General features: G+C 42.0%; 1 protein-coding gene across 5 annotated transcripts in view; it reads right to left on the reverse strand.

The window, feature by feature from the left end:
• The window catches only part of SLC4A4 (solute carrier family 4 member 4), a 268,875-nt gene extending 246,235 nt beyond the window's left edge, over positions 1-22,640 (reverse strand). For 2 of the 5 annotated variants that reach the window (XM_073340384.1, XM_073340383.1), the window contains exon 1: positions 22,146-22,246. The gene's annotated coding sequence lies outside the window, so the exon portion shown is untranslated. Of the gene's footprint in view, positions 1-22,145; positions 22,247-22,500 lie in introns of those variants that run through there. The other 3 variants (XM_073340388.2, XM_073340382.2, XM_073340385.1) reach the window with 3 other exon arrangements.
• Positions 22,641-22,872: the final 232 nt, after the last annotated feature.

The raw sequence follows: 22,872 nt of genomic DNA on the forward strand, positions 1-22,872 counted from the left end.
TTAAATCTGCTAGATCTTCTTTTCCTACAATTTCCATCATTGATGGGGAGGTGGGGGGACTAACACTTGAGAAAGCAGTAAGTCCCCTGCAGAAGCTAACCGTGCCCTCTACTCTTCAGACACAGCTTTCAACTGAAGAGTCTGCCTCCTTTAGAACAACATGTCTCAGTTGTGAGGGCAGCTGCCTTCAGACTATATCAGTCTGCAGACTTGGGGTCCCTTTGGACTCAGGGCTACTGGCTATCCGAACACCAACAGCAGCAAAAGACACGCTTCTTCCGTTTGCAACTGCCCAGCAGATAGCATCCAATCTTATTGGGCATAAACCTGGCCATCCTGATCCAAGCACTCGTGACCTCGAAGCTTCTGCTTCTCATATCTATAGCTGACACCACATATCCTGAACAGACTACAGCTGGTGCAACACAGATTGACACGAGCATATCACCAATACACCCCTCCCTGCACTGGCTCCTCCATGGGACCAGATCTGGCTACCTGATCACTACTCCTTCCATGACAGCTACATTCCACTGGAACAATGAAACTGTTTGATGAACCTCCTGCACTGCAGAGGACCTCCCAAGTGAGAGAGACAAATTGTTACTGGAGTAGGACCCAGATTCTGGCACTCCCTTCCCCTGCAGAGGTGAGTCACTCTGGCCCTCGCCACTCCCAGAGCTGAATGCAAAACCGTAGTGATTTGACTGAGCTTTTTCCTCATTCTGTTATCCACACAAACACAAAAACCCTGCAAACTAATCAAGCTGTTTCTTCCAAAGGCTAATAAGAAAGGAAGAGAAATTATTCCTACTTTTAAATATTTGAGAGGGGTTCAGATACTAAATGAAAGGGGAAATTAACTAGATTAAATCCTAATGAGGAATTGATTACCTTGCAGCCCATATCTGAATTTTTGTTGAGGAAAAAAATTATACATAATGTGACCAGTTCCTCATTGGGTTCATTTTGTCTACTTTTCTCAACAGAAATTCACATATGGCCTGCAAGACATGCAGTATGAGCTGCTCAATCTCTCTTCACTCTTAATGGCCTGGTTTGTGTGTTTATAAATCAGATAGTTATCTTAAATGTATTTTTCCCTTGGATATAAAACAAACAATTTACTTGTGAACACAAGAGGCTATGACCAGCAGGGACAGAAAACTCTTCCATTCTACTTCAGAGAGGTCCCCCAACTATTGTATTCTTCTTTATGAATACAAAGCTAGCTCCCTTTCAAAAGGGAATATTTATAATCTACTGGCTTGAAGTCCTAAAAAACACACCTTTCTGCTATGGGAATGAGGGATGGTATAACAGCATAGGGCACTGGACTTGAACTTAGGAGAACTAGGTTCAACTCCCAGCTCAGTTTCAGATTTCTTGTGTCACCTTGGCCAAGTCACTTCAGCTTCTTGTGCCCCAGTTTCCCCATCTGTAAAATGGGGGAGTCCACTTCACAGATCTTATCCTTGTGACACCACTGTGAAATAGAGAGGTGCTCAGATACTACAGTGAGCCATGTAAGTATCTAGTCAGATACTCCAGCTTGTCTATAAAATGTAACTAAAAACTTTAAAAAAAAAAAACCACAGAAATCTAAGAGGTTTCATGTATCCTGTCCAGGAAAAGGCTGAGATGGCAGAGCCTAAGCAACTCCAAAGTAGCACGGACTGTTTTTATTTCACAGTATTAAACATGGACCCAATCTCACTGATTCCACAACAGTTGTTGGTGTATGTCACCAGGCTGCAGTGAACACACTTGCTCATGTCTTGTGTATGCTGCAGTGTAAACACACTGGGGAAGCCAACAGCTGGAGGCACTGCCAAAAACCAGCAAGACAAGGCCCGCTGATCGGTGTGACATAACTCCCTCTGTGGATCACATCTTTGCCCAAAGAACACGTGAAACCTTGGAGACTCAGCTTCCCTTTTGGTATACAACACATAAATGCGTTGTTGGTCACATACGCCTATCACAACGAACAGTGCAGGACAGTTGGTAAAGGGGGTTCTCTACTACCATAAGAACAGCCATACTCGATCAGACCAATGGTCCATTTAGCCCAGTATCCTGTTTCTGACAGTGGCCAATGACAGATGCTACAGTGTGAGTGAACAGAGCAGGGCAATTTCTCGAGTGATCTATCCTGTCATCCAGTCCCAGCTTCTGGAAGTCACAGGTTCAGGGACACCCAGAGCATGGGATTGCATCCCTGACCATCTTAGCTAATAGCTATTGATGGACCTATTCTCCATGAATTTATCCAATTCATTTTTGAATCCAGTTATATTTTTGGACTTCACAACATCCCTGGCAAGGAGTTCTACAGGTTGACTGTGCACTGTGTGAAGTAGTTCTTCCTCATGTTTGTTTTAGACCTGCTGCCTATTCATCTCATTGGGTGACCATGGTTTGTGTGTTATGTGAAGGGTAACACACACTTCCTTATTCACATTCTCCATACCCTTCATGATTTTACAGCCCTCTCTCAGATCCCCCCTCAGCTTGGGAAAGAGACAACCGAACAGTCGCAATCTCTTTAATCTCCCCTCACAGTAAAGCGGTTCCATACACTTATTCATTTTTGTGGCCCTTCTCTATAACTTTTCCAACTCTAATATATCCTTTTTGAGATGGAGCAACCAGAACAGCTTGCAGTATTCAAGATGTAGGCATACCACGGATTTACAGAGTGGCATGATGATACTTTGTCTTATTTTGGACTATAAAGTAGATAGAAAGCTGGCTAGATCGTCGGGCTCAATGGGTAGCAATCAATGGTTCCATGTCTAGTTGGCAGCCGGTATCAAGCAGAGTGTCCCAAGGGTCGATCCTGGGGTTCAATATCTTCATTAGTGATCTGGAGGATGGTGTGGATTGCACCCTCAGCAAATTTGCAGATTACACTAAACTGGGAGGAGTGGTAGATACGCTGGAGGGTAGGGATAGGATACAGAGGGACCTACACAAATTAGAGGATCGGGCCAAAAGAAATCTGATGAGACTCAACAAGGACAAGTGCAGAGTCCTGCACTTAGGATGGAAGAATCCCATGCACCGCTACAGACTAGGGACCGAATGGCTAGGCAGCAGTTCTGCAGAAGAGAACCTAGGGGTTACAGTGGACGAGAAGCTGGATATGAGTCAACAGTGTGCCCTTGATGCCAAAAGGCTAACGGCGTTTTGGGCTGTATAAGTAAGAACATTGCCAGCAGATCGAGGGACATGATCGTTCCCCTCTATTCGGCACTGGTGAGGCCTCATCTGGAGTACGGTGTTCAGTTTTGGTCCCCACGCTAGAAGAAGGATGTGGAAAAATTGGAAAGAGTGCAGCAGAGGGCAGCATAAATGATATGGGGACTGGAACACATGACTTATGAGGAGAGGCTGAGGGAACTGGGATTATTTAGTCTGCAGAAGAGAAGAAGGGGGGGGGGAAGGATTTGATAGCTGCTTTCAGCTACCTGAAAGGGGGTTCCAAAGAGGATGGATTTAGACAGTTGTCAGTGGTATCAGATGACAGGACAAGGAGTAATGGTCTCAAGTTGCAGTGAGGGAGGTTTAGGTTGGGTATTAGGAAACACTATTTCACTAGGAGGGTGGTGAAGCACTGGAATGGGTTACCTAGGGAGATGGTAGAATCTCCTTCCTTAGAGGTTTTTAAGGTCAGGCGTGACAAAGCCCTGGCTGGGATGATTTAGTTGGGAACTGGTCTAGATGACCTCCTGAGGTCCCTTCCAACCCTGATAGTCTATGATTTGCTATCCCTTTCCAAATTGTTCTTAACATTGTCAGCTTTTTTTGACTGCTGCTGAACATTGAGCAGATGTTTTCATGGCACTATCCACAATGACTCAGAGATCTTTCTTGAGAGAACACAGCTAATTTAGACCCCATTGTTTTTACACACACACACACAAATTTGGGATTATATTTTCCAATATGCATTTATCAACAGTGAATTTCATCTGCCATTTTCTTGCTCAGTCACCCATTTTTGTGAGATCCCTTTGTAACTGTTTGCTGTCTGCTCTGGACTTTACGATCTCGTCTAATTTTTGTATTGTCTGCAAAGTTTGCCACCTCACTGTTGACCCCTTTTTTCAGATCATTTATGAGTGCAGAAGGAGCAAAGCACTGGGATACACAGTCTTTTCAAAAGACCCGCATGAATCAGATTATTACAACTCTTACTCACATGGAATAATACCTTAAGCTACACTTGTTGCAATCTATCAGTGTGAGAGATCAGAATCAGGACCCCGACTCAGCAGAACACTCAAGTATGTTAACTTCAAGCACATGCTTACACCCCATTATAGGATTTAAGCACTGCCTCAGTGCACTGCTGAATCAGGGACCTGACTAACAGTGATTACATTCAGTAGCTGCAGTCACAAGAACTCTAAAGAGGTATTGTCTTTATAATTTCAGTATAGCAGGGCATTTTCCAGACACCATAGTAATAGGAATCATTAAAAGTATACTTTGGCAAAATAATGGTACTGATCATTTAAAATTCCCAATGGGTCAGATAAGTAGGTGAAATTTTACACATTTAAGGACATAATATTTATTAACTATACATTTTACGAATGGCTCCATTCTGGTCTACCACAGTAAGGATTTTTTGTAGCTTAAAGTATGTGTGGGGAATAAAAAGTTTCTCAACATTCAGTATGGCCAGTTTATAAAACCATAATTTCTTTGTCAATTTTAATTTTAAAAAAATTAAAACACAAGCAGCAGCTGGTTTATCAGTGGAATTATCTGGCAAGTTTAAAAAAAAATATTTTTGCCGCAGGTAAAGAGAAAACCTCCATGAAATATAAAAAGCAACTGAAACAGTAGTAGAGATTTTAAATTATTAAATTTAATATTTCAAATAGCTTTGTGTTTTTATGCAACTTAACTGTTGACCAGTGAGTGGTTGTGTAGAAAGGAGCTGATTCTCCACTATTCCATTTATTCCTAATTTACACAGGGGTAAATGACTACATAGTGTGTTTACACCACTCATGTTTTAAACCCCATCACTTTGACCAATCTTCAGTTGGTGTAAATCAGCGTAACTGCAGTGTCATCAAAGGAGCTACATCGTTTATACTATCTGATCCACTCTGTGATTACACCTATGTAAAGCAGTGGAGAATCATATTAATATTTCAGTGTAATCTGCAGGATTTCATATTTGGTTATCTAACCAATTGTGTGTGTGGTGGTTTTTTTTAATTTTCCCCCTCTAGCTTTCTGCCTTTAAGGAGATACATTTCAAGCATAGCCATATGAGGTAAGGTTGATGGGGTGAGAATGGCACTTCACTTTCAGCTGTGGGAAGCTCTCAAGACAAATACAGCTCAGATTAACTTGGCTGGAAAGAAGACTTTGGTAAAATCTTAGCATTAGATCAAAAATAGTTGTGATGAGTTGGGGAAAAAAAGACAAGTAGTGAACTAGAGAAAGTCTGACATAGGAAAGATGACCTCGGGTCATGACAATGTGATTGCTGCCCTAATGAAAGAAAATAAGGCATTTAAAAAAAAATTAAAAAAAAAAACCCAAAAAGAGAGAATTTCCCCACCTCCAGCAACTCTCACACTCTGGGTCAGACCAGCACAGAAAAAAATACCACAAGCCGAATCATCCAGAAGAATCATTTTCTCTCAACAACTCTGAGTATTTAACAAAATACTGACTATATTTATGTCAACCTCAGATCCCAGGGGATACAAAATGTACTTAATATGAATTACATCCATTAGGACACATTCTGATCTTAAGTAATTGCAGGTCACCCAATGAAATTAATAGGCAGCAGGTTTAAAAAACAAAACTGGAAGGACTTCTTCATACAATGCACAGTCAACCTGTGGAACTCGTTGCCAGGGGAGGTTGTGGAGGCCAAAACTATAATTGGGTTCAAAAAAAGAATCAGATAAATACCTGGAGGATAGGTCCATCATGGAGGATAGGTCAGGGATGCAACCCCATGCTCTGGGAGTCTCTAGCCACTGCCTGCCAGAAGCTGGGAGTGGACGACAGAGGATAGCTCACTCAATCATTGCCTTGTTCTGTTCATTCCCTCTGAAGCACCTGGATTGGCCACCGTTGTAAGACAGGATACTAAACTAGATGGACCATTAATCTGACTCAGTACGGCCGTTCTTATGTTCCCAGGCAACAAATCTGTCTGCTGCACCACCCCATGGATTTATGACAAATTTCAAGAGTAGCAGCATATGTCCATTTCATCATATGTCCCTGCATCACCTGGGAGTTCAGTTCAGCACAGAAGTGCTTCTGCCCCTAGAGTTTTGGTAAGCTTTCCCCAAATCAAAGAGATTAGAAATCATCCCATTCGAAGCCCGCTGCAGCTAACTGGCACAATGACCTCATGCACGAAATGTGTCCCTGCGCAAAGTGTCACCTGAGAATTCCACAGTGGTTCTACACTAAACCACTGAGGACTGCCACCAGGAGAAGAAAATAACCATTTCAGCCGCAGTACCCTCCTCTCTAGGCTGCTGGCACTGATCACCCTGGAGATTACACACTAAACCTGGAACTGTTATAATGAACACTAACCTCGGCAGCAGGGACACCCAACCAGAGATACACTCCGTTCAGGGGCTGAGAACGGACACCAAAACAGCAACAGCAGAAAAGATGACTGGAATAACAGGACGACGCATAGGGTCTGAAATCATTGAACAGAACTGCCCATGTTGGATAAATTCACTGCCATCTTGAACGTAAACGAAGAAGTGGACACAAGGCGACTGTTTTGGTATAGGAAGCAGTAAGACTCTTCATGTAAGCAGAGAAACAATTCTTGTGCTTAGGTACTTCCAGGACATGGTGATAGGAGCAATATACTGTCAGGACCTAGCTAGATAGTCATGATACACATAACAGGCATGCAGAAGCAGAGAGCTAATGTGCTGAGCAGGACCTATACAGTGATGGGCAAATGAACCCTCACAACAAGACCTTCCTCTAAATCAACGTTTCTCAATCTTTTTGATACCAGGGACCAGCTTCCTGCCTTCCTAAACTGTGTCTAAAAGCATCCACAGCCAACTGGTACATGCTGTTTCTGCTAATTGTTACTGCCAAGGAGTGTGAGAGAAATGAAAGGCAGCCAAGAGATACTCCTTACCACACTAGCCCAGGAGGCCCGAGTTCTCCCCAAAGTATCCAGGTGTCAGTGCAAGGACTAATGGGCTTGCAGACCAGGCCAAATACACTACAGCAGTCAGAACTGCCAGATATAGATATATGAGAAATCACAGCTCTGAGAATGAAGAGTATGTATTTGAAATTGAGAGCATTTGTATCCTACATTTTCAGAGGACTTACATTTAGGTTCTTGTATTCAAGCAAGCTGGTCTGAGGAACAGGTCCCTATTAATGCTGATGTTAAGCTAGTTCCAACTGCTTCCAAACCCATAGAAGGACTGGTCCATATGTACAGATTTCCCCAACATGCCTGTAAACTTTTCTCCAAAGGGGAGATTCCCAGCTTCGCAATGGGACACATAGCCCTCACTTCTAGCCGTGGAAGGGCCATGAAATTTCAAATCAGGACATTTTTAAGTTTAGAAAGATTATTTTGTCATTTTACAATGCTTTTAATAGTTCTCTCAGCCCTGTATGGTAGGACTCACAATTCTACTTTAGAAATGGGGGGGAACATTTAAAAAAAAATCACAATACAGCTAAAAAATGCACTAAAACAGCATTTCTGAAACTATGGTACAGGTACCACTTGTGGTACATGGGCAATAGTGAAATGGCATGCAGGTTGATCTAAAGTACAATGTTAGACTAAGAACCCATTATAACTACACTGATTAAAATTGTAGAGGTAGCCAGGCCAAGTACTTTTGAGTTTTAAGATGTGACAAAGTAGGTCTTCAAGTCTGAGAACCACAGTTCTAAAAAAAAAAAAAAAAAATTATGAAATATTCTTTTCTATAATCCATGTGGCATATACAGAACACATGATGGTGCGAAATAATGCTTCCATTTCTATCCTTGGAGGACCAGGGAAGTATTTCCCTGGCATGTTGATTACAAAGAAAGTGGCAACTCTCTGAAGCTGTTGTGTTTGCAATGTTACAGTAACTACCAAGGAAATGGGTTAGTGGGTTGGGGGCAGGTCATACAGTCAGAAGCATGCGATCAGCTCTTAATTGGAATGAACTGATGTAACTTGCTCTTGGTATTGCCACACGAATAATTAATAGGATCATCCCAATCTCATAACAATAAAATATTTTATACCACTAGCCATAGATATCTAAATATTGGGCACCCAGAAATTAATTCCCACAAACTTCAGCTGACCATCTTTACCTTGGAACCTACTTTAAGAATAGAGGGGGTAGATTTTGAAATGTACAAATGAGAACTCGGTGCCCCACTCCAACTGAACGTCAATGGCATTTGGATTCCTAATTTTGTGCTTTTGAAAATATCAAGAGAGGTAAAAGTTACCAACAGGTGACCTTGGTGAAGACATATACATCTGAAAATGCCAGTTGCAGGTAGCACCCTGAAATTTGTTGCCAGATTACAGCCAGCTATACTCCATCTGAGCTTTGTAATACTATATGCCAGTTTTTGGGAGACATCTATTAACAATGAACTGCTTTATAAAGGAACATCTAATCAGATAAAGGAACATCTAATCAGCTCTTTAGAGGTAAAAGGAAAATACTCTAATATAATATTAAATCCTGGTTATCTGTACCCATTATCTTGCATCTGTACTGCTCTACTAAGTGGAACGATTATCTTTGGACTAGAGCCAGAAAAGCTGGATTGATACCACAGTTCAAGACTTCAAGTCTGTCACTGGAATTTTCAAAGCCAGGTTCTGATCCTGAAAGGTATCTAGCATCTCCTGGAAGATATTAAGCAGCCTCTGCTAAATTGAGGGTGCTTGTCACCTCACCTGATCAGGCCCCAAGAAAATACTAAATCCCTTGTTCTGGTTAACAGAAGATATTTGCAACCCAAGCCATTACTGCACCAGGAAGACTTAAGACAAGCGTGTCTTAATGGATGGTTAGGAGTAAAAAAGCAAAAACAGTGTAAGACAGCTGGTTTTACTTGTACAGAAATCTACCAACCCCAGAGGCCCACATATCTCACCATCACCTGAGAACCACACAGTACTCAGGATGCTCACCAGTGTATACATTTTGAGCATGATTTGCAAAAGTTGATATTGCACTGCTTTTTAATAAAAAATACTATGTACAGCTAATCTTCAGTGAATTGCATGGACTTTGAGCTCCCCTAACTTACTTGTAAAAGCTACAAACAAGACCTCTCTTTATTCAGTCTCTGGAGAAGATATTACAAGACGTAGACTAGGATTTCCACAAAGTGGTTTTTCTGATTCTGTATCTTGAACCAAAATTAAACACTGAACTTTTGATGGAGAGGTGGTGGTGACCCAAACGAAATTTAAGGAACAAAGAGGTTTTGTTTTGCAATGATTCCTAAGGGCCTATGATTTTGCTCAAGAGTCTAGTACGCCATTCCCATTTGAAAATATTAAATGATATTCAAAGTAATGTGCCTATTAATTTATGTGTATTGCACATATAACTATTTTCAAGGTCTGGCTTTACTAGAGCTGTATATAAATCAATCAAACTGGACTGTCTGTGATGCAGGATCAGAGAACATCAAGGGCCCAATTCAAAGCCTGGTGGAGTCGATAGAAAAATTTCCATTGACATCAATGTGCTATGGATCATTCTCTGAAGTAACCATTTGAAAGTCAGTTTCAAAAAAATATAATTTTAAGTGGTGCTTTCCCCCTTCTTCCACTTAACATTTTAGGATTGTTTTAAGTCACATTTCTGAGTCACACAAATAATTAACCTGATCTTACTAGGTTCTTCTCTTCCTTCACTTTGGATTCAAAACCCTATGTTTCTCTAAAAAAGGGTATGTTTTAATCTGTGTAATGCACTATTTTAAAAAGGCAATCTATCCTTCCTAATGGATCGGTTTTCAGATTAAAATGTTTTTCCATCACTTTTTATGTTAATCCTTTCCAGTTATGCTAGCTATCCACATTAAACTGAAAAAGGAGAGAGAGACACACACTAATGCATTAACTAAAAGGAAGCATTTTCACATCAAAAATCACAATACAAGCCTTTTCTCCTACCACACTAAATGAAATCACTCTTGACTGAAATGAGAGATAGCACCGGAACTCAGCTTCTCCTCAAAAAGGTGTCAAAATCCATTTATGTGGACAAGTTGTAGTGGGGGACGTCTAGGTTGGATATTAGGAAAAACTATTTCACTAGGAGGGTGGTGAAGCACTGGGTTACCTAGTGAGGTGATGGAATCTCCATCCTTAGAGGTTTTTAAGGCCCGGCTTGACAAAGCCCTAGCTGGGATGATTTAGTTGGGCATTGGTCCTGCTTTGAGCAGGGGGTTGGACTAGATGATCTCCTGAAGTTTCTTCCAACCCTAATCTTCTAAGAGTCTAAGACTAAATATAAAATACACTGTCCAACAAAGGCCACAGAAGCTCTGAAAATGTTTTCCATCACATGGAAAACAGATGTGTTGTTTGAATCAGATTGTCCTTGCTTCCATAAATTAGATGAGTCCAACAATCATAACATATATTTCATATCGATCACCGTTAATATTCAGACAAAAGTAGGGAAGGGCGGTGGCCGATACTAATTTTTAAACTCTCTAAACAAAAAACGTGTGTGCAGCTATAGGGAAATCTTTATGCATAGCAATGTCATAGATCCTAGTGGGCCCTTTCCTGGACATGCATGAGGACTGCTGTGAGGAGAATCAAAGCCCCGTGCTCTGGGTGTTTCAAGTTCCTGGCTCCTGAACAGAGGCTAGCCACTGCCCCAGTCTGAGCTCACTAGACTCTCAGCGAGCAGTCCTTCTATTTGGCATATCCCCATCCCAAGTGCTGGAACCCATTGGCCAGCTGCCTAGCACCTCTGGGTGCAGCACTGACCCTTCAGACTCTCCAGTACTTAAACATACCTGTCTCCCAGAAGTCCACCCCAAAGGTGCAAAGCTTCTGGATACAGGTTAACTGCCCACAGCAGTTGCGAGGCAGTCCATCCACCCACCCCAGTCTAACACCTTTATGCTCATTTATACTTAATCTTGCAAAGCACAAAATAAAATATCCTAACACACAATGTCCCTCACTAGCTCACCCATCACTTGGGAACCATGAGTGTGCCATCTAGAAGGTCACCAGGATCTTCTGCCTTCTCCCCTATCCTGCCCCTGCAGCCATCTCATCTTAATCTGACTCTCTTTCCCCAGTTTCCCCTGTGAATCACTTTATAGACTTCTGCTGGGGTCACCTGCTTCTTTTCTTCAGGCTTTTAGTAATTTTCCACTGCTCTCAGAACCCCTTCCTTTCAGACAAGAGGAGAAAATGTCTTCTCCCAGCTAGAGCAAACTGATTGCCCCGAGATCTTCTACTTTGAATAGGTGACTATTGAGTGCTGACCACTCACCATTGTCTATGGCCTGACAGAGGCATGACAACTCTGCTGACTGATGGGGAGTCCACATACATATAGGCTTTCCATAACAGTTTCATAAAATTATCCACAGTTCCAAAGTGGTGCACAGACAGACTCCCCAATTCATCCCAATGCCGTATTTCTGCAATTAGCCTACTTGCCTTGAAACAAGATTAATTTTCCCCTTTCATACTTGCTCTGATGATGTGTCACTTATGTATTAGAGAAATAAAGCGAAAGCACTTTAACTTAAAATCTTGCTACTAAATATTTTCCTATTACTACTGATGCCATCTGATCGGTCTTCAAAGTGAAATTCATTGCATAAGGCCCCATACACCTTTCACACCACAATTAGCCCCCAATTAAGGGGTATGTGACACACAGGACCATGTGCAGGCCATCAGCATTAAAGGGAATTTCAAACTCAGAAAACAGGCAATTTATAGCAGGGTCTAAATGTTGGTCAAGAGAACCGTTTTTATGCCTACTAAGGGCCCATTTCTGCCACCCTTATTCAATTCCCTTGCCAGGCATTTCATACATTCATTTCAATGGGGCTGCTCAGAGAGGCTTGAATCCAGAAAAGCATTTCAACACAGGCTTCCCTTTGAGCAAGAGCAGTCCCACTGAAATCAGCAGCAGACTCAGACTCATAGACATTAAGGCCAGAAGGGCCCATCGTCATCATCCAGTCTGACCTCCTGCATGCCACAGAACCTCACCCACCCACTCCTGCAATAGGCCCATAGCCACTGGCTGGGTTACTGAAGTCTCAGATCATGATTTAAAGATCTCAAGTTACAGAGAATCCACCATTTACTCTCGTCCAGACCAGCAAGAGACCTTTTCAGCTTGGGTCACGGAAAGGAGTGGGGGGAGAGGGAGGAGAACCTAGGGTATTTACAAATCTGACCTGGGGGAAAATTCCTTCCCAACTCCAATAGGGTTATATGCTTAAATTTAAGCTGATGCTTAAAACACTTTTCTGGATTGGGGGCTATGTGAGTAGTGCCAATAAGGATAAGTAAGGGTGGCAGAATTGAGCCCGTTTTATTTCAACATTGGCTGAATGTGCTAGAGTGCTTTATTCATAATTTGACTACTGTACTATACTTCCTTGACTTTCCCAACATAGTTTTGTTTATACAAGTGCTTACTGTGTGAAAATTCCATTTCCCTGATTTGTTTGGAGCCCCTATTTCAAGAACATTATACAGTTCATTTGACGGTATCGGGGAGGTATTGCTACTGTAGATCACATCATTTACAATTCATCCAGGATAGTCACACACCATCACCCATATAGATCATGAGCTGTTGCATAATACATATAATGCCGTTCTCAGGACACTATATACTCTATGTTTGTGCCATCAAGACTTCCAAATGAATGCCTTCATTAAGTATTGGAGAGCATGACTACATATCTTTGTTTCCTGCTATTATTGTTTCTGGCTAGAAACAGACAATCCCTGAGGATAGTCAGTATGACAGAGCTACTGTTCGAGAGTGGTGATAGCGGTCACAGCTGAGGACAGCAATTGTCCGAAATGGAACCTGTGTCAGTTTAATTTTATAACGAGCAAAATTCACAGCATTGTGGTTACAAAAACATCTATGTACCATGGGGTTTAAGTTAAATTTGTGTGTGTGAAATTTCTATTTCAAACACTTATTCATATGAATTCACATTTAGCTCACATGGGTTTTACCCAATCCCAGTGTACTGAGAGGTGATTCAATAGACTGAAACATTACTTGTCATTTGGCTGTTAAGCAAGCATTATACAAGTCCAACCTACACACAGAGACCAATTATATTTAGCAACCTCAGTGACTGACCCAGAATGCTTGGCTTTCAAGTATAAGGGTTTAAATAATGTAGCTGAAGAGTTAGTTTTATAGCTTCAGGTATAAAAAAAAGCAGATAACCAAAACTTTCTGATCAAGGTTAAATTCTAAGATTAGAAACACTGAGATGAGGAAACTCCAGAGATGATAAAAACTAAAATACACTAATGGTGAAAATGACTTTATTTAGGGTATTTAAATTCTATTTCTGTACCTACAATGAGAAACAATCAAAAGCTAAACATGTTATTGAAAATATACTAGTTAGGGCTCAGATCCATTTCTTTTGCCTAAAGGTTACACAGAAACATATAACGTTATCAGTATCATCCAAAATAATCTATTTGCCATTTTCTTCAAGAAGCAGTAGTGACCTAAACCAGAGGGGCAGAATACAAGGGTCAAAAACCATGGAAAAAGCCATCCAAATCAGTTGCACATACAAACAACTAGGATTTATGACTTAATACTGGCTCACTGCGCTAACATACAGAAAAATGTAAAACCTAAACTCTGGTACAAGTGGTAGGGACTGAATTTCAGTGGAGTCATATCAAATTTTAGTTAATTCATCAGATTAGTAGCAATAACCTGTAACCAATAAAAGGTTACACTCTGCACTGTACTCTCAGAGCCAGATTTCAGATAGTGGACTCCATATTTATAAGCACAGTTTTCCACCTAAGTCACTCACCATTTAGGTAAGGTGAATATCAAAGTCCTAGATTTGCAGGCAGGAGCTTTGATGTAAAAGTGACAAAGTGCACGTTCAAAACAGTCCCCAACTATGGAGCCCAATTTAGGCTAAACGGGAAAGGTGGTCCTTAATTAAATAAAGTAAAAAAATAGAAGAGAACAGAGGAAACTAGATGAGCTGCACTGATTTATAATGCAATGTAATTTGTTTCATAACCTATGGTTGGATCATAAACCGCTCCATTTTCCTTACCAGAACCCCAAAGGGAAATTAAATTCCACAGACTGACCCGCTAAATTGGGTTTAACTCCACCACAAAGACTTGGGTTCTTGAGGGTTGCAATGATCAACAAGTACATGATTTTACAAAAATGGAAGAGCAGGTTTATGCCCAGAATAGAGCGTGGCATGCAGACCTGTCTTAGTTAGCAGCCAAAGAATAAATAGCTCATTGCAGTAGACAGCAATTATATGAATCTGAAGACATTCGGACCCTGTTTCTAGGTACATTTGGATAGAAAAGTTGAGCTAACTTAAAGAATGCCAGGCCTCCATACCTCTAAACGCCTCCCCTCCCATCCAGTACCCTCTTATCCTATTCATATAGGTCTTCTCCCATTGTATTACTGTTACCCCCAGCCTAACATGTTACGTTTACGCAGTATTGTCTGGTTTGTATTGTCTGCTCTTGCAATTTTATAACTTGTCAAAGCTGCACAATTCCATAATTCTACTGGAGATCCCATGAAGCACGCAGTATTTGAAAACTTATACAAGCTGTAAATCATTTACCTTTCTGTACCTTACATTGTCTGCTTCTTTATGAAACTCAATAAAGAATTAATCACACACAAAAAAGTCAGACTGTACCTCAAGATAGTCAGATTGTTTTGGGGAAGAAGGGCACTATATAAAGCTTCAAGACAACATTTTAAAATCTCAGAATATTTTAAATTAGAACATTTTATTAAGGCAACAACTATATTAGAATTGAATGAAATTATAATTATGATAAATGGCAGAAGTAAAGGGATTTTAGTAATCCGCAGTCTTAAATCTGTATTTCCAGGAGTCACAATCCATCATCCAGATGCGATATTCATGGATTAGGATTTTTTGATGTCAGGACAATTAAGAATTACTTAAAGTATGAGGTGCTCTAGAGTTTATTGACAAACATTTTAAATTGTAACAAAGCAGAAATCCAAATCTGCTCACACTTCTAAACTTTTTTTTTTTTTTTTTTTAAGTATTCTGGGAGTGAAATAACAAGTAGCTTATCTCACAGTTGCATATGCCTGCAATCATAAGTGAAATAAGCATAGCAATCTTTGATTTGTTCCTAACTCTAAGTCATAAGAATGGCCATACTGAGTCAGACAAATGGTCCATCCAGCCCAGTATCCTGTCTTCTGACAGTGGCCAATGCCACGTGCCCCAGAGGGAATGAACAGAAGAGGCAATCATCAAGTGATCCATCCCCTGTCATCCACTGATTTACAAAATAAAATTACAAAAGAAAGAAAGAAAGGGCTAGTTTAAGGCCTGATCCAAAACTCACTGAAGTTGATAGGGAGTCTCTTATTGGCATCAGTGGCGTTTGGGTCAGGCCTATAGTGAGTGTTAGTCTCACAATCCAAAGGACAGTGGCCTATGTAGGTCCCAGGAATGCAGGAATCTGTGCAGCAGTTTGAAGTGTAAACTTTACATTTGTCTGCAGCATAGCTAGCCAGGTGCACCTGAATGGAAGACTCTGGTTTCCAGCAAACAAATACACCCTGAAAGCATGAAGAAGGATGTTTTCTGGTTTTATAGAGAAGTTAATCAAAATACATAACATGGTTTGATTGTTAAGACATGTATTGAAAATGTTTTAAAAGTTTCATCTTTCAAGCATAATCTCACACATTACGTATTAATTGCCATAGATGTACATGGTGCTTTGCAGACATTTGAAAGAGAAGCTTTTGAGGACAGGTTATCTAACTCAGAATAGTAACAAATATATACATCTTGCCATCAGAGACTGTTTTAACCTGAAATTTACATGGTAAGCATTTACAACACTGAATGTAACAAAAATCCTGCAAAAATTAGGTTACATTTTCAGAACAAAGTAATGATGTTCAGTGCTCAGGGGCCAGATATTCAGAAAGTGTGGAGCATTCACCTCTGGAAAAATCAATTTTACAGTATCTCAGGATAGGCACCTAGAAATTGAGATCCCCTAGACACTTCTAAAATGTTAGGGTCTTATTTGTGAACTGAAAACTCAGTATGGTGATTGGTGCCCCACTGAAGATTGTTCAGTTTCTTTTTCTAATTTCTCAAACAGCTTTTATTATCTGAGTAGACACATAAAAAGATGAGGGAAGACAAAAAAAAGATTAGATGGATAGATGGGGAATAAAGGTTACAAATAGTTAACTTACTTAGTGGCACTGCACACATCTTATTCATTTATTTTAAACTTATTTAACATATCCCTAATCCTCACCTATCAGCCAGTACTGGAATTGCTGAGGTGTTTCAAGTCAATATTTAGATGAATGGTCCAGATAAATAGGATACAATAAGAACATAAGAATGGCCATTCTGGGTCAGACCAAAGGTCCATCCAGACCAGTATCCTGTCTTCCCACAGTGGCCAGCCAATGCCAGGTTCACTCCCTCTGGGGCACCTAACAGGTAACGATCAAGTGATCTCTCTCCTGCCATCTATCTCCACCCTCTGACAAACAGAGGCTAGGGACACCATTCCTTATCCTTCCTGGCTAATAACAATTAATGGACTTAACCTCCATGAATTTATCTAGTTCTCTTTTACACTCTGTTGTAGTCCTAACCTTCACACCAGGTATAGTGCACACAAGTATTGTGCACTTCTTAGACCCTTACTTTTGCAAATAATAAAATTCACCCGTTGTTGAAAGGAAGAACACCCAGTTAGGTATGATGCACATGTATAATTAAAAAATAAAATAATCCCTAAAGCCTTTCAAAACAACAATAATTTTATTATTTTACAATAGAGTAAGCAAGGTATTTGGTTTTTAAAATGAGTACTTAGTTTTCACGTACAGCAATTTACCGATATGAACATACAATGCATTCTCAGCACCTACACTGACCCAGAGATGCATCTTTGAACTAAAAGGTCTGTATACTAAGCCTTGACAGACCATGATTCTTCCTTTGAAGCCATCATACAATACTGAGTAAATAAGTTCTAAAGAGTTCAAGATACATATTTATATGCTAGCAAATAATTAAGAGGAAAGAGCACAGTACAGATTCATCTGAATAGTACAAAGCTCTAACTTCTTATTTACAGCTTTATTATTATTAAACCAACTGCTATCAGCAGACTCAGCACTGTGCTAACAAGAAGAAGAAGGAATGCCCCTGTCCCAAGGAAACTGAAATCTAAAGCAAATACAGATAAGACAAAGGATAGATCAGAGGAAGGTTCAGGGTGAAAACCTGGCCTCACTGAACCCAATGACAAAACTCCCATTGACTTCAATAGGGTCAGGATTTCACTCAATCTTTACACCAGTGGTGCAGATTTCTATTTTGTTATCAAGCCACTCAGGAATAGGACAAGTTTAAGAGAGGGATTTCTCTTCTCCCCACCCTAGTTTTCTTTATTACAGAAGAGTGTGTATTTTTTTAAAAAAAATAGAAGAGGCAGATGTGGTTCCCCATCACACTTTTGTATCCAAAACCAAGATTAGTATAGTGACATGAGGTAATCCAGACATTCTACTTCTATCAATGTTAAATCTAAAGTTCCATGGCTGTGTGGATTTCACACTTTTCAAGTTTTCTGCACAAATTTTAAGCCACACAGCAGCTGATGATTGCTCTTGACACAGAATAGTAAGATGGACCTGATCCTGGCAATTACAAGAACACTGAATCAGGCTACAAGAGTCCAGATTCTGAAGCTAATATACAAAGAAAAATACCTCAAAGCCAGGCCACCAGAGTAGGGAAAGGATCTAGCCATCTGTTATAATTAAGCCACCATAATCTGTGATGCACAGTGACAGACTGGAAGGAATAAGGCCATAGAAAAGGCATCGGGGCTACTGATTTTCAACAAAGTATCTTCAGAGGGGCACATAACCCAAACTCCAAAATGGAGGGGCATTTGCATCATATCTCCCCTCCTATCCCTGGTCACATTCAAAACCGCAACAGATGGGCAAAGTGCATGCTGTAGTTTGATACAACTGACTTAGTTTGCTTGATAATTACAAATCCTTTTACCTATGCAACTGTGACAAAAAGGCTTAAGATTCAGTCAAAGAAGCATCAATCTGCACTAACTGAATGGCACATAAAAAACTGCAGAGATCATTAATGAAAGTGAGTACAGATGCAAATATTCTTATTAAAGCCAGCTTCCTGAGAAAATAGCTAGTCCAGCAAGTCATTGTCTACAAAAGAAATATTTTGTACTTACTAACAGGCAGGTAGTAAATCTTAGTCTAAATGACTTATTTTATCTATTAAGAATAGCTGCCTGATAGTCATTCTACTATTTCAGAAAAAAGTTATGTCTTTTTATTCTTAAGAAAACCAGTTTTCCATTCATAAAACAAAAAACCCTATATCCATTATTATCTAAAACCCTATATGCATCTTCAAATTCTTATTGCAGCCAGGGACCCCTTGAGATGAAAACGTAACCTGCGTTCACTGAAAGAAACTTCTCATACTTGAGTATGGCGCCCTCATTGACAGGCAGGCAAATCAGAGAACAACAACATGATTTACAAATGAACACATTTTCAACTCTTAAGAGACATTTTCCTTTAAATGTGCACTTTGTGCATAAATCTCCTCTTTAGTTATCAGTGCAAGGTATCAGCAGTTTTACTATTTGCCATACATGGACAGACAGTAAGATTATCAGAATGTATTTGGAAGGTTCCCCCTACTGTATTTCTTTTAAAACCCAATTACTTAAAATGCCCTCCAGCTGATACAAAACTAACAAGACAGGATGTTTAATGCATCACCCCTTGGGAAAAAAGAAAAAAAAGCAATACATCCCGATGCTCTCCTTGCACCACATTTTCAACTTATGATACTAACAACGTATCAGGCAGTCAGCTCCACCAACTCTTTTAGAGAGTGGAAATTCACACATAATGAAAGTGGCGGAGATCAGGGGGAAAAAAATTGTTTTTCTTTGAAGTGAAATAAAAATCTGTTACTGTTTCATGTTTTCAGTCTGAAAAAAATAGAAGGAACAAGAAACAAGGCACCACTTGAATCTCAGGGTTGTACTGCCATCCACAAACAGCCTAGAGCCATATCCTTTAATGTCAGCAAAAGCCTGGACATGATGTGGAGCCTTTCCATTTCTGTGATTCCACAACAAAACCACAGAAGTCACTGTGAAAGACACTGCACTTACTTCTGCACTGAAATACATGCAAGATATTGAAAGAGACGGACCACAGCAAATGAACAAGTCCCTTAACCCGCAGTGCAAAATATATAAAACCACACAATTCCATTTAAGATTCTGCATCTAAATGGGAACTAAAGGTAATTACAACTAAGCTATTTCTAGTAGAGAGACTCTTACCTCTTTTATATGCAGATAACTTCTGGTTTCCAAACAAAATAAGAACTGGATATATTTGCACAAGATAGCAGGTTAGCAAGAAGCAAAATTCTCTCCCACACAAAATGCTTGGCTCTTTAACATTTTGCTAAATTCATCAAGCCAACTTTAACTATGGGAAAAATAGGCATAACTGGAACAATTAAGTCACTAAGGGTATGTCTACACTACCCACCGGATCGGCGGGCAGCAATCGATCCAGCGGGGATCAATTTATCGCGTCTAGTCTAGATGCGATAAATCGACCCCCGAGCGCTCTCCTGTCGACTCCTGTACTCCAGCTCCGCGAGAGGCGCAGGCAGAGTCGACGGGGGAGTGGCAGCAGTCGACTCACCACAGTAAGTCGATCTAAGTACATTAATTTCAGCTATGTTATTCACGTAACTGAAGTTGCGTAACTTAGATCGATCCTCCCCAGTGTAGACCAGGGCTACATAGTAAGCATGTTGTAAGCATGAAGTAGCTTTTAGATACCAAGCAAACTGTACATCTCAGTCTCTTATTTCTAAGAGTCTGTACTCTGTGGAATATGTCTTAACACAAATCCAGTGAAGCTACTACCAGTGTGCCTTAGGATCACCGCAAATACCTAGACACATGAGAGGTCCCCTCCAAGTTAATGGAACTAGGTCTATGAGTAAAGTTACTCAGTTCATAAGTGTCTGCAATATCAGGTCTTCGGTGCTTAAGGGCACAATCCTCTAGAGGTGCTGAGCACCCTGAACTGCCACTGACTTCAGTGAAAGCTGAACATCCTTGTCACTTTTCAGGGGTGGTAAGTACCTTCCTTAAAGCATCAAGCCTGATATGTTCCATATTTTTTTAAACAAAGTTGCCATGAAGCTCTAAGGACATTTATTATGAAATACTATAAAAAATGTTAAATACTGGTGCTAAAAGAATGCCCTCCTAACAAAGGAAACATAGAATAATCCTTAATGTTGCAGCAGAAAACAAGATTATGAGAACGAAAGGATGATTTAACATTCATTTCCATGTCTGTTCTTTACTGAGAGTGGAACACCTGAGGACAAAAATTCTTAGCAGGAAGTTCAAGAAAGAAAGGAGAGAGAAGACTGGACAAGAAACATTGCTCAGCTAGTTTATGGCAGTGGAATATTCCCATTTAGCAAAATGCCAGATGAGATACTAAGAACATTTAAAGAAATACGATTTGCCTGAAATGGTTCTTGCTGACAGTTTAATTAGTAAGCTTTACTGATTTATCAGAAGTTTCCAAATAATAGCTCTTTAAAAATTGTCAGGTATCAACTGGTAAACACCAGAGAGGTGTGTCTGAAGTGGGAAAAAAATTCAATGTCATTTTTTACACAGATGTTTTAAAAAAAATTTCCTCAAGTTTCTATCCAATGTAAAAAGTCAGACTTAGCAGTATGCATTTCCCATTTTAGGCCCAATCCAGCACTCTTTGCCAGTGCAAGACAGCTACTTTCAGTTAAACTTACCACAGAAAAAGAGATTGCATCTGCAGTTCTCAGAGGGGCAAGCCTGTGGTTTCCTTCATGCAAGTAAAATCCTGCATTCATCAGAGATATGCCAAATTGAATGCTACTAGAAGAATTGCTTTAACCACTGTGGAAAGCGATATAAAATAACTGTACACACGCATGAGACCAGAGCCCCAGTTCCCACAAAGCGAGTTGTGCCAACGGACCCTTTCGCTCTTTTAGAGCCCCACTGACTTCAACAGCTGAGTCTGCATGGCCATTAGGGTCCGGGGACGCACATCAGGGTGCAGGATCTGGGCCACAACTTGTATACCTCAGTAATATACACATAAGTTGTGTGCGCATACACACATGCACGCACACATAGCCAGTTGCACGCCAAGTCTCGCGCACACATTCTTGTGCAAGAGATGCATTTGCTCTCGGACACATCAGCGCCTGTACTTATTTTCGAACATGCAAACGCCCGGCGTGCAGCAAAACACATGAAAAATGCACGTGTTAAGTTCTTTCCTCCTTTTGTCCGAGCTTTGCCCCAGCCGGGACCCGCACGGCTCTGGGGCGCACGCTGCCGGGAGTGGATCCAGGAGACGAACCCCCCCCACCACCACCACCACCACCCACCCACCCACCCAGTGTGTGTGTGTCAGACGCAGGGGCCACGCGGCTCTCCCGCACGCATCCAGCCCCTGCCCGGTAATTCCCAGCAAAGGCAGGCAAAGAAGGAACCGGGGCGGGGCGCGGCGGGGGCGGTTTCCCCCGGCTGCACGGACCCGGCTCACCGCGGGCGCCGTCCCCCGCAGGCGGAGCCCCTCGCACCGGGACCCCGCCGCTGCAGGGGCGGGAAACCCGCGCGGGGGGGGGGAAGGGGAGGAAGCGCCGCCCGGAGCCCACCTGCCCCCTGCCCTGCCCCGGCCCGCGCTCACCTCCGCGGCTCCGTCCTCCGCCGCTCCTCCAGCGTGGCGGCGGGCCGGGCCGGGCCGGGGGCGGCTGCCCACGCGGGAGCCGCAGCTCCGCCGGCGGCAGCCGAGAGCCGGGGCGGAGAGCGGGGCGCTCCGCTGGGCAGCCCGCGGGCCGGGAGAAGGGCGAGCCGGCGTCCGAGCGCCGCGCTGCAGCACTGCCCAGCCGCGCCCGCCTCCCCGCTCCCGTTTTAAAGCCGAGAGTGGCCGCGGGCCGTCCCCTTCCCCGCGTGCCATCGCAGCCGCGCGGCGTCACCGGGCCCCGGGCGGGCCAGGGCGGAGTCTGGGTGCCTCGGGCTCCTGGTGTTCCAGGCTCACTCACTTGCCCGCCGCTCTCCCGGGCGCGGCTCCGGCTCCGGCTCCGGCCGGCCGGGGATCAAGTGCGCCGGCCGCCGTCTGCTCCCTTCCTGGGGAAGGGCCAACAGAGGCGGGCGGGACCGGGGGTCCGGTTTGCAGGAGCAGCAGCGCCTCGGACCTTTTTCTCCCCCCGGAGACACATTTACCTCCCCCGGGGAGGGGCCCCTGCAGCTGGAGTCGGAGCACGTTAAGTTCATCCAATTGCATGTCAGCCTGGTGACGACAAGAGACGAGAGTCACACACTTTGCTGGCTGAAGTGAAGTGACCAAACCACAGCCTTGCAAAACAGAGGGGAGAGACATGCCTCTCGTCCTGGCATGCGGAAAGGTGGGATCT

Source organism: Lepidochelys kempii, chromosome 4 (genome assembly GCF_965140285.1).
Source record: "Lepidochelys kempii isolate rLepKem1 chromosome 4, rLepKem1.hap1, whole genome shotgun sequence".
Classification (NCBI taxonomy): domain Eukaryota; kingdom Metazoa; phylum Chordata; order Testudines; family Cheloniidae; genus Lepidochelys; species Lepidochelys kempii.